This window comes from Pseudophryne corroboree, chromosome 1, assembly GCF_028390025.1.
Source record: "Pseudophryne corroboree isolate aPseCor3 chromosome 1, aPseCor3.hap2, whole genome shotgun sequence".
NCBI classification, from domain to species: domain Eukaryota; kingdom Metazoa; phylum Chordata; class Amphibia; order Anura; family Myobatrachidae; genus Pseudophryne; species Pseudophryne corroboree.
The window spans coordinates 204,768,893-204,782,377 of NC_086444.1; the positions used below are offsets into that span (position 1 = coordinate 204,768,893).

At 45.9% G+C, this 13,485-nt stretch overlaps 1 protein-coding gene across 5 annotated transcripts in view; it reads left to right on the forward strand.

The window, feature by feature from the left end:
- ARSK (arylsulfatase family member K) overlaps positions 1 to 13,485 on the forward strand; it is a 251,854-nt gene that overhangs the window by 167,114 nt on the left and 71,255 nt on the right. The window lies entirely within an intron of this gene.

The following is a 13,485-nucleotide window of genomic DNA, read 5'->3' on the forward strand; positions in this document are numbered from 1 at the left end:
CATTGTCATTAAGGACTTTATTAGGACTATGAAAATGCACTAAATATTCTGTTATATAGCATGATAGAATAACCCTGATTCAGACCTTAATGGCACTATATAAACTATCAGTCCTGTGCTCTATCTATTTATTGCAAATATATCAACTATATTGACATATTAGTTTGATGTGGATTGCAGGGGAGGGTTGGTATGCACCTCGATTTAGGCCGGGCAAAGCATCCAGATGCAGTCAGGCTAATATGTTTAGCAGTCGGCATTAGGTAGACTTCATAAATGACTGGCCATCTCTGACTGTACACATTCTGAAATAAAAGAAACGTTAAGTTTATGATGAAGAGAAGCAGAAAATAAATAAATATAAATTGCTGAACGTGCTCAGCAGGGTCAGTGCTAACCTCCACTTTGTTGTCCTGGGCAACATCATTTCTTACCAGACATTTCTAAAACACTTACCCAGTATCTGGAATTTAATGGCAATGTTATTACTGCAACATCTTAGCGAGCAATGCCAACTTAATGAAGGCAAGCGGTCCCGAACTACTTTCCTTAGATAAACGCCTTACTTTCTGTATACCTTTCCATCTGACTGTTATGGCTCATTAACGTTCCATACTATAAAGCTGTGGTAGAAACAAAAGACTGAGGGGTACATTTACTAAGCAGTGATAAGAGTGGAGAAGTGAGCCAGTGGAGAAATTTCCCCATCAACCAATCAGCAGCTCTGTATCACTTTATAGTATGCAAATTATAGATGTTACTTCAGTGCTGATTGGTTGATGTGGAAATTTCTTCACTGGCTCACTTCTTCACTCTTATCAGTGCTTAGTAAATGTACCCCTGAGGCTCATTAATCAGATGTTTTTAAACTTTCATGTGCATGGGAACTTACTTGCTCATTCACTCATTATAATTGTAGTCACAGAAGTCTGGCAAGGACTGGGTGGCTAATCACAGAAAGCAATAGTCTACCTCAAGTAGGCTTACCATGCTATCCCTTTAACCTGAGATACTCATGAATTACACAGGTTCTGTGGCTGATTAAAACCAGGTGAAATACTGGCTTGAATTCAGCCAGCCATAGAACATGTGTAATTCATCAGTGTCCCAGTTTAAAGGGACAGGGCGGTATCCTATTAGCCCCAATGCTCTTTCGGCCGGTAAAAACAGCCAGATATTGCGATTAATGACCGATGGTCATTGTCGCAGTATCCAATTAGATCTCATGTGTTTTCACTGTTCTGGCGGCCCGTTATTGCGGATTATGCTTTGGGTTCCTGAGGCACCCGAAGCATAATCCCCGATAATTGCTGGCATCGGTAGAAATAATAGGTTACCCCCCGGTGATCTCTTAGCAGCGGGAAAGTACCGCTGCTAATAGGGTACCGCCCATTGTATGGTAAGCCTACTCATAAGAGACTTGGATAAAGTACAGTTTTTCACATTATTTATATGTAGGCTTGGAACACTTATGACTTACACAGGTTCTGTGGCTGGCTTAATTCAAGCCTGCAGTTCACCTGGTTTTTATCAGCCACAGAATCTGTGTAAATCATAGATGTGTATGTGGGGGGAAGAGGGAAAGGTAAGACTGGAGCACTGGTATGAAAACTCAAAGGGGTTGATTCAATTGAATAGCGCCGGAAAGGAGCTCCCAGAGCTATTCAATTCAGCGCAATGTTATTCCCGACTAGAGGATTTCTTCTCACACCCCTCCAGGGGTGCGAGCAGAAATACGACAACACTAGGTCGAAGAATGCCCTTTCTCGAGACTAAAACCCCTGTTAGTCCGTGAGTACGGGCATTCTCCAACTTAGCATCCCACTGAATTGAATAGCTTCTGGAGCTCCTAAGCCTGCGCTATTCAATTCACTCTGAACTGAATTGACCCCAAAGAATAAATAAAGATGGTAGGTATATACCATAGTAATTGGAGATACAATTCAGCCTTAAGAAATGGAAATGGTGAATTCAAAATATGGAGGTGCACCACAAAGAGTAAAACAAGTATGCAATATGGAAAACAAAAGAAACTTAGGGGTAATGTAATTGCGGTCGAATTGCCGCAAAAGTCGAAAAACGGGGCATTTTCGACAAAAAAAACATGTCGAATTGGATTCGACAATGCAATACAGTACTTTTCGACAAAAAAACGGACGTTTCAGATTCGACTTTTTGCAATTCGACATTTTTAAAATTTGACATGTCTGCAGTGGTAAAAATGCGGCTTTTCGACAAAAGTATATTCAATTGAAGAATGTCGATTCGACAACAGTGCTTTTCGACAGTAATTTCGTCAATTTCATTCCGCCTCACTTTGCTGGCGGAATCTAATAAAAAAATGTAAAAACATGTTTTTTTTGTGTTTTTTTGTTATTGCTAATAGCATATCTATTTATATTAGAAGGGATTATGTACTTGGTTTGTCTATTAGGAGACACAAGTATTATTTATATATTTTTTAAAAGATTTTTTTTTTTTAACTGACTAGCATGGTTTTCAGTGGGAAGGGGTGGGAATGGGTTAAAATCCTGAAAAAAAAATGCGTGGGGTCCCCCCTCCTAAGTATAACCAGCCTCTGGCTCTTTGAGCCGGTCCTGGTTGTAAAAATACGGGGGGGAAATTGACAGGGGATCCCCCGTATTTTTAGAATCAGCACCGGGCTCTGCATCCGGTGCTGGTGCAAAAAATACGGGGGTCAAAAGACGTAGGGGTCCCCCGTATTTTTAACACCAGCACCGGGCTCCACTAGCTGGAGAGATAATGCCACAGCCGGGGGACACTTTTATATCGGTCCCTGCGGCCGTGGCATTAAATCCCCAACTAGTCACCCCTGGCCGGGGTACCCTGGAGGAGTGGGGACCCCTTAAATCAAGAGGTCCCCCCCCCTCCAGCCACCCAAGGGCCAGGGGTGAAGCCCGAGGCTGTCCCCCCCATCCATGGGCTGCGGATGGGGGGCTGATAGCCTTGCATCAAAGAAAAGAATATTGTTTTTTGCAGCAGAACTACAAGTCCCAGCAAGCCTCCCCCGCAAACTGGTACTTGGAGAACCACAAGTATCAGCATGCGGGGGGGAAACGGGCCCGCTGGTACCTGTAGTTCCACTGCAAAAAAAATACCCAAATTTAAACAGGACACGCACACCGTGAAAGTAAAACTTTATTACATACATGCCGACACACACATACTTACCTATGTTGACACGAGGTTCGGTCCACTTCTCCAAGTAGAATTCATGGGGTACCTGAAAATAAAATTATACTCATCAAAATCCAGTGTAGATCTGTCCTCTTCTTTTTTTGTAATCCACGTACTTGGCAAAAAAAACAAACCGCATACCCGATCCACGCACTGAAAGGGGTCCCATGTTTACACATGGGACCCCTTTCCTCGAATGCTGAGACCTCCCATGACTCCTGTCACAGAGGGTCCCTTCAGCCAATCAGGGAGCGCTACGTTGTGGCACTCTCCTGATTGCCTATGCGCGTCTGAGCTGTCAGACAGCGCATCGCACAGCCTCTCCATTATCTTCAATGGTGGGAACTTTGCGGTCAGCGGTGAGGTTACTCGCGGTCTTTATCGCGATTCGGGGCGGTCAGTGGCAGGCGGGCCGCGCGCGCTGGCGGTGGACACTGTGCAGGCGCAGACGATCCCACTAGATCACCAGGGCATGGGCGCAGGTAAGGTTTTCTTTCTAAACCAATTCTTATATCGCCCACAGTACCCGATGGTTTTGCCAGCAAAGGGGATAAGGCTTAGACCTAGTGCCCCTCCCCCAGCCCCAGGGTGCCATTTCCAGTAAATGTTCCCGCCCTGGAGCTGCATATTTGTCTCTCCCTCACTCCCTGTCAGTGTTTGGGCGCCATTTCTCTCAGCTACACTGTTCCTGGGACTGCTTGGGCAAATCCTCCTGTGTAAAGCTGCCTGGTTGCCAGCGCTGTGACTTTACATGACACTTTAGTATTCTACATGTCAATTAGATAGTGTTAGTTAAGAAAGAGTGCGTTTAGTCAGGGTTCTCCGGTACAAGTACCCTGTGATATACATCCAGTTCTTACTGTGCAGTGTTATATCTATTGACTACATAGCTATATAAGCTGGTCCAGTGCAGTATCATTGTTAGTAATAATCTCTGCATTGTATAACTGTGACTATATGTGTGGCATTAGCTTGCTGAGTAGTTTCCATTTCGTGTCTCTTACTCAACTTGCTATCCCTATATTCTATAACCTGAGGGGGCTTGGTGCATCAGGTTTCATAATTATATAGGATTTTTCACAAGATAAACTTTAATACGTATTTTTCTTTGTGATTTTAGTCACCATATCTCTCCTGTATCTCTGCTTGTGCTGACTACACTGCGCAGGGGTTTGGGCAAGAGGTATTGTGCTGCTGACAATTGTACTGTGTTACCTGATACTGCAAGTTATATCATGTCTGCTTCTGAAGGTAACGGTTCTGGGGCTGAACACACTGCCGGTGTTGCTGAAGCCACAGATCCCTATGAGGAGACTATAGCAGCTGTGGGCTCTGGTTCTGGGGTCTCCTTGCCCCCCAGTGGGACTGTAGCAACGGGGGGTACATAATGACCCACCATGGGCTACTTTCTCCACGCTTCTACATACGCCAGTTACTAAACTAACACCCCCTATGGGACCTCCTATGCTGGTGCAACCGTATGTGGTCCCCGCAGCTAACCCGCCGTGGGCGGATAATTTGTCTGCTCAATTGAAGAAGTTGAACCAGTCCTTGACTACTAAAAAGTCTGACCCTCGCTCGCCTAAGACCAAGGGGTCCTCTAAGCGAGCTCTTGTCTCCCCACAATCCACTGCTGTCACTGACACCTCGTCTGATGAAGATGGCGTTTACACTGACCCCACAGATTCTGACACAGATACTGCTGATGGGGAGGGTAGTTCACATGTGGATGTTCCTGATCTTTTGGAGGCTATTAAGTTGATTTTACAGATTACAGATGATCCCGAGCCATCCGTCCCTCCTAAGAAACCAGATACTGTAGGTTCAAGCGTCAGAAGGTGGTTAAACAAGTTTTACCGCACTCTGACCACCTAGTGGATATACGTTAGGAACCCTGGGGAAACAAGGGAAAGAAGTTTGTGCCTCAAAAGAAGATGCTGGCTCGCTATCCCCTCGCGCCAGAGCTGTCTAAAAATTGGGAAACGCCTCCACCACATGTGGCTAGGATGGTGGTTTCCTCAGCTTTACCTGTCACTACCGTCACGTCTCTAAAAGAGCCTACGGTTAAACGTGTGGAGGGTTGTCTGAAAGCGATTTACACCCTCACGGGTGCTGCACAAAGGCCCACTATTGCAGCAACATGGGCTGCAGGGGCTATTGTAGCATGGGCCCTAGAGTTGGAAGCTGAAATCTCTTCTGACCATGCTAGACAATGCTTGTCGTACATTGTCACAGCTTCTCACTATATTAAAGAGGCGGCTTCTGATGCCGGTATTCTAGCAGCCAAGGCCTCTACTACATCAGTCCTGGCTCGCCGGATATTGTGGCTGAGATCCTGGTCTGTGGATCTGGACTCTAGAAAAACCCTGGAGGTACTCCCTTTCAAGGGAGATATTCTGTTTGGGGAAGACTTAAATAAGATAGTGGCTGCCTTGGCTACTGCCAAAACTGCCTGTCTGCCAAGTACCGCTCCTTCTGTGTCGAAGACTAAAGGTACTTCCTTTCGCCCCTTTCGTCCTTTAGGTAAAGCAAAAGGTCAGGCGTACAACAAGCAGGCCCGCACTTCCAAACCTAGTAAGCCGAAGCCCAAAAGAGCCTGGGATGCCCGTCAGCCAGCGTCCAAGACGGATAAGCCTGCCGCATGACGGGGCGGTCCTCCTCCTGGGGGATCCCAGGGTGAGAGGCCGGCTTCTAGGGTATACACAGGAATGGTTGAAGACCACTTCAGATGCCTGGGTACGGGAAGTCGTCACTCGAGGTTACACCATAGCCTTCAAAAACCGTCCCTCTCATCGATTTTTCCTGACAGACGTCCCGTTGGACCAGACAAAGGCAAACACTCTACATTCGGTAGTACAGACCTTCCTGGATACAAGAGTCGTAGTACTGGTGCCTCTTGCTCAGAGGGGCCGGGGGTACTATTCTCCGCTGTTTCTAGTCCCGAAACCAAACGGGTCCTCTCGGCCCATTCTCAATCTCAAAGCATTGAACAGATTTGTGAAAGTTTCCAAGTTCCGTATGGTAACTCTTCTCTCTATAGTTCTGGCCTTGGAACATGGCCTTGGAACATGGACATACAGGATGCTTACCTGCATATTCCTATAGCAGTGTCACATCAGCAATACCTGAGGTTTGCGATTGGTAACCTCCATTACCAGTTTCGGGCGTTACCTTTTGGTTTAACTACGGCTCCGCGAGTCTTCACCAAAGTTATGTCGGTGTTGACGGTGGTACTCCACCGTCAAGGGGTCAGGATCCTGCCGTATCTGGACGACTTGTTAATCCTGGCAAATTCCCCAGAACTTCTCTTACGTCATCTGGATATGACTGTCCGGTTTTTACAAGCCCACGGGTGGCTCATCAACTGGAAGAAATCCTCCCTGGTCCCTGCTCAGAGCATGGTGCACCTGGGAGCGCTACTGGACACTCACAACCAGCGGTTGTTCTTGTCTTAGGAGAAAGTCCTGAAGCTTCAGGACAGGATTCGTTGCTTCCTTTTTCGTCCGCAAGAGTCGATACATTCGGCAATGCAGGTGCTGGGCCTCATGGTATCAGCGTTCGACATGGTGGAGTATGTTCAATTCCATTCTCACCCCCTCCAGAGGCTGTTTCGAGCCAAGTGGGATGGCCTGCCTCACCGGATCAGGTCTCACATGATCTCATTGACTCCGGAGGTCCGTCTGTCGCTGCACTGGTGGCTCCAGGACTAACGATTGTGCAAGGGCCGTCCCTTCTGGATATCTGACTGGGTCCTGTTGACGACAGATGCCAGTCTCAGAGGTTGGGGAGCCGTGCTGGAGCAACACTCCCTTCAGGGTCGGTGGACCAAGGAGGAATCTCTCCACTCGATCAACATTATGGAATAGCGGGCGGTCTTCAATGCGTTGAACCTGGCCCAGCATTTAATTCAGAACCGCCCTGTTCAAGTACAGTTGGACAACGCCACCACAGTGGCTTACATAAATCATCAAGGCGGCACTCGAAGCCGTTTGGCAATGAAGGAAGTCTCACGGATTCTACATTGGGCGGAACGCCATCTACCGGCCACATCGGCAATATTCATTCCGGGAGTCCTGAATTGGGAAGCAGACTTTCTCAGTTGACAGGACGTACACGCCGGAGAGTGGAGCCTCCATCCAGAAGTGTTTCAACTCCTAGTGGAAAAGTGGGGCCTTCCAGACGTAGATCTGATGGCGTCTCGACACAATCACATGGTTCCGGTCTTCGGAGCAAGGACGAGGGATCCTCAAGCAGCATTCGTGGATGCGCTGGGGGTGCCGTGGAGGTTTCGACTGCCGTACGTGTTTCCTCCGTTGTCACTCCTGCCCAGGGAAATTCGGAAGTTCAAGCAAGAAAGAGGAATTCTGCTTCTCATAGCTCCAGCGTGGCCCAGACGGCACTGGTTCTCAGACCTGCAGGGCCTATCGTCAGAGCGTCCAATTCTACTTCCACAACGCCCAGACCTCCTCGTTCAGGGCGCCTGTGTCTACCAGGACCTGGCCCGGCTGTCTTTGACGGCGTGGCTCTTGAAGCTTCCGTCTTGAGGGCTAAAGGGTTTTCTGAGGAGGTCATTCAAACTATGTTGCGGGCCCAGAAACCGGTTTCTGCTCCGATTTGCCATAGGGTCTGGCATTCTTACTTTGTTTGGTGCGCATCTAACAATTATGATGCTTCCAAGTTTAGTACAGCCAAGTTGTTGGCCTTTCTTCAGCAGGGCCTGGACTTGGGCCTGCGTCTGGCCTCCCTCAAGGTTCAAATATCTGCCTTGTCGGTGTGGTTTCAGAGGTGTGTTGCGTATCCAACCTCCCTAAGTCCCGCCTGTGGCTCCTTGGGACTTGTCGGTGGTTTTGGAGGCTTTACAAGAGTCTCTGTCTGAACCTCTTGGTTCAGCCGATCTTAAGTGGCTTTCCCTTAAGGTGGTGTTTCTGCTGGCTATTGCTTCAGCTAGAAGAGTGTCGGATTTGGGTGCCTTGTCTTGTAGTTCCCCATATCTGATATTTCCTGGGCGGTTCTTGGAACTCGTCCCGGTTATTTGCCTTAGGTGGTTTCTTTGTTCCACCTTAATCAGGAGATTGTGGTACCGACCTTTGCCTCTCCTGATCTGTCTCCCAAAGAGCGGTCTTTGGATGTGGTACGGGCTCTCCGTATCTGTGTGAAGAGAACTGCATCTGTTAGGAAATCTGATTCTCTCTTTATTCTGTTTGGGTTTCACAAACGGGACTGGCCTGCTCACAAGCAGACTTTGGCCAGATGGATTAGAATGGTGATTGCACATGCTTATGTGAAGGCTGGTCTATCAGCTCCTGCTCACATTACGGTCCATTCTACACGGTCCGAGGGACCTTCTTGGGCGGCCCGCCGTGGTTCGGCCCTTGAACAATTGTGCAAGGCAGCTACGTGGTCCTTAGTGGACACGTTCATAAGGTTCTATGCCTTCGATACTGCCGCTTCCCAGGATGCTTCCTTTGGACTATGGGTTCTTGTGCCCGCTACAGTGCGTCCCCTCCCATAAGGAACTGCTTTAGGACATCCCCAATGTCTATCCTTGTGGAGCCCAGTGTACCCCGCAGCAGAAAACGAGTTTTATGGTAAGAACTTACCTTTGTTAAAACTCTTTCTGCGAGGTACACTGGGCTCCACAAGGCGCCCACCCTGACGCACTTAGCTTCTTTGGGTTGGTATGGCATTAGCCGCTGACACTTCTCCTGTTGGAAGAGTGTGGTGTTTAGTGTTTGCATTGGGCTGGTTAACAAAACTGAGCTCCTGTGCACGGAGGCGGGGTGATATAGGAGGCGGCGCTATGCATCTTGGGAAGAAGGTCAAAGCTTTTGAGCCTGTTGGTGCTTCGGATCAAGATCATACTCTACACCCCAATGTCTATCCTTGTGGAGCCCAGTGTACCTCGCAGAAAGAGTTTTAACAAAAGGTAAGACTCGTTTTTTGCACCTTACAAATCCTGGAGTGCCGCTGCCTCATTGCCAGTTCTATATATGTATAAATACACATATATATATATATATATATATATATATATATATATATATATATATATATAAACAATAGTGCAAATAGCGCTGCTACCTGGGTAACAAGACTAATAAATTCAATTTTAAGTTAGAGATAAAGTTCAGAAACACTTCCCCTGTTCAGGGGGGCTGCTAGAAAGGTCCTCTTGGGTGGACTCTATTTCAAAAGTCCAAATAGTTAAAATGTACAAAATGGTAGAACCCAGCGCCTTTTGTGTTAAACGAATTCCAAGTGAGAATTAAATAATAATATGCGTACCGCATCCCATGTATATATCAGGCATGTAGTGTAAACCGTGTTTATCCTGATGCCGGTCTTCTAGCTTTCCCACTGACTCCGTAGATGGACCGTAAGAAAATTAGAAAAGTAACAAAAAATAGTGTAGTATTGCCAACATATGTAAAGGTGTGCATATATCAAAATTTCCGATGTGATTAGTGGTTATGCCTTTAATTAAATGGTGCACCCAGTGTCACAATTGTACGCCATGTGAAGTGCCCACCGCCTAAGGTAGTATAAAAGTAAAGTACCCTCAGGACTTGCAATGCTTGCATGTAGAAGTATCTTTAGAGAGTTCTTCTCCTGAGGTTCATATTGGGGACCCTTAGAAATGAAATAGAATCTCCCAGAAACGGGAAGAAGAACCCATAGTGTAGTAATTTTAAAGATTTTAATACAGACATAAACATATAAAACACATAAAAAACATAAGGGTGGGACCTGTACAATAAAAAAGATTATAAAAGCTTATGTGTAATCCTTTCAGAGGAGTGGATCGTCTGACCAACGCGTTTCGTCCTGTGGGAAACGGTGATTTATCTGTGATGACTTCTACTTGTCCTGTAGCCACTGGCCAGATAACTTGTCTTGTTTCCTGCTCAGTCAGATAGATACATGAGATGTTACTGTCTAGTACTATGGGGGTCATAGAAGATAGACAGGCGAGGCACTGTCTCACCTGCCATAGACTTTTTACTCCAGAGTTTTGACTATAAAAATGACTAGAATAATACAAAGAAGATATTTCTAACATATTCTTTGTATATACATGCATATTCTTTGTGTATATATATTTCATATACTTTATGAAGTCAAAACTCTGCCTCACCTTACCACATGTCACTGATATGTACAGTATTCTATATATATATATATATATATATATATATATATATATATATACACTGCTCAAAAAAAATAAAGGGAACACTAAAATTAACACATCCTAGATCTGAATGAATTAAATATTCTTATTAAATACTTTGTTCTTTACATAGTTGAATGTGCTGACAACAAAATCACACAAAAATTCTCAATGGAAATCAAATTTATTAACCCATGGAGGTCTGGATTTGGTGTCACACTCAAAATTAAAGTGGAAAAACACACTACAGGCTGATCCAACTTTGATGTAATGTCCTTAAAACAAGTCAAAATGAGGCTCAGCAGTGTGTGTGGCCTCCACGTGCCTGTATGACCTCCCTACAACGCCTGGGCATGCTCCTGATGAGGTGGCGGATGGTCTCCTGAGAGATCTCCTCCCAGACCTGGACTAAAGCATCCGCTAACTCCTGGACAGTCTGTGGTGCAACGTGGCGTTGGTGGATGGAGTGAGACATGATGTCTCAGATGTGCTCAATTGGATTCAGGTCTGGGGAATGAGCGGGCCAGGCCATAGCATCAATGCCTTTGTCTTGCAGTAACTGCTGACACACTCCAGCCACATGAGGTCTAGCATTGTCTTGCATTAGGAGGAACCCAGGGCCAACCGCACCAGCATATGGTCTCACAAGGGGTCTGAGGATCTTATCTCGGTACCTAATGGCAGTTAGGCTACCTCTGGCGAGCACATGGAGGGCTGTGCGGCCCCCCAAAGAAATGCCACCCCACACCATTACTGACCCACTGCCAAACCGGTCATGCTGGAGGATGTTGCAGGCAGCAGAACGTTCTCCTTGGCGTCTCTAGACTCTGTCACGTTTGTCACATGTGCTCAGTGAGAACCTATTTTCATCTGTGAAGAGCACAGGGCGCCAGTGGCGAATTTGCCAATCTTGGTGTTCTCTGGCAAATGCCAAATGTCCTGCACGGTGTTGGGCTGTAAGCACAACCCCCACCTGTGGACGTTGGGCCCTCATACCACCCTCATGGAGTCTGTTTCTGATCGTTTGAGTAGACACATGCACATTTGTGGCTTGCTGGAGGCCATTTTGCAGGGCTCTGGCAGTGCTCCTCCTGTTCCTCCTTGCACAAAGGCGGAGGTAGCGGTCCTGCTGCTGGGTTGTTGCCCTCCTACGGCCTCCTCCACGTCTCCTGATGTACTGGCCTGTCTCCTGATAGCGCCTCCATGCTCTGGACACAACGATGACAGACACAGCAAACCTTCTTGCCACAGCTTGCATTGATTGCCATCCTGGATGAGCTGCACTACCTGAGCCACTTGTGTGGGTTGTAGACTCCGTCTCATGCTACCACTAGAGTTAAAAGCACCGCCAGCTTTCAAAAGTGACCAAAACATCAGCCAGAAAGCATAGGAGCTGAGAGGTGGTCTGTGGTCACCACCTGCAGAACAACTCCTTTATTGGGGGTGTCTTGCTAATTGCCTATAATTTCCACCTGTTGCTTATTCCATTTGCACAACAGCATGTGAAATTGATTGTCAATCAGTGTTGCTTTCACAGTTTGATTTCACAGAAGTGTGATTGACTTGGAGTTACATTGTGTTGTTTAAGCGTTCCCTTTATTTTTTTGAGCAGTGTGTGTATATATATATATATATATATATATATATATATATATATATATATATATATATAGTGAATGAACAGAAGATAAATCTAAATCAAGTATATATTTGGTTTGACCACCATTTGTCTCCAAAACATTATCAATTCTAGGTATACTTGAAGGAACTCGCAGGGAGGTTGTTCCAAACATCTTGGAGAACTAACCACAGATCTTCTGTGGATATAGGCCTGGTCAAATCCTTCCGCCTCTTCATTTAATCCCATACAGACTCAATAATGTTGAGATTAGGGCTCTGTGGGGGCCATATCATTACTTTCAGGACTCCTTGTTCCTTTTCATGCTGAAGATAGTTCTTAATGGCATTGGCTGTATGTTTGGGGTCGATGGCATAATGCAGAATTAATTTGGAGATGCCTCCCTGATTGTACTCCATGATGGATAAGTACCTGCCTGTATTTGATATCATGCTGCAATTTGCGCATCTCGTTACCACCCCTTCCCACAAAGCTGTAAATTGAGGCATAATGCCACGAGGGAACTGTGCTATGATCAACAAAAAATCCTGGTCCTTTAGAAGGTTTTCTGGGTACTCAGAAACCTCCCTGTGTGTGCCACTGCACACTGCCCACTAGGCTGTGGACAGTACAACTACATTCAGATTAGAAAATTAAAAATTACCTGCAGCAATTCTATAAAGAGAACTGATGGAGGTAGAAGCAAAGTTCTAACAGACTCTCAGTAGAATTATTTATTTAAGATTTTTGGAAATGTTAATTGATTGCTATAATCCCTTAGCACACTTTGGCACTGAGAGTTCTGTCCTACAGTTTCTCTGAACCTCTTTTCTATCAAGAAAAAGCAGAGGGCTGAGGAGGTATAGTGGTGCCATACTGTTAGCTCCAACCTGCAAAGACTCCTTGTAAGATGGTATTTGAGCCTTGAGGTATTTTAACATAGGATTTGTGTGCTGAGATAGTTTACACTTAAAAATCTAATGTATATTTTAAAAGCTACAGTAATTGCATAGCAACTGCTAAGGTTTCTTTACAGGGACGTAGCCAGAATTTTGTTTGCCCCATAGCAATATTTTGAGGGGGCCCCTCTCCAATGCTTCTAGAGACACGCCTCTCCCCAGCTATTGTTAATTGTAGCCCACAATAGTGCCATGGTTCATGTTCTGAACCATAGTTGTTCACATTACATCCCACAGAAGAGCTGCCAGTACACATTATGCAACACAGTAAACTCAATTCACATTATGACATACAGTATCAACAGTTCATATTATGCCACATTATAGTGCCCTAATTTATATCAGGTAACATTATAATGCCCTCCAGTTCCTTTCTTACCACATTACAATAAGTAGGTCCGGGGGCATACCTAGAATAATTGCATTCCCCAAGGCAAAAGATTGTAACAAGCCCCTATGTATCACCCAATGGTGGAAACTGTATATAACACATGTAACTGTGACAGGGAAGGTGGCCCCTCTCAGCTCTGGGTCCCATA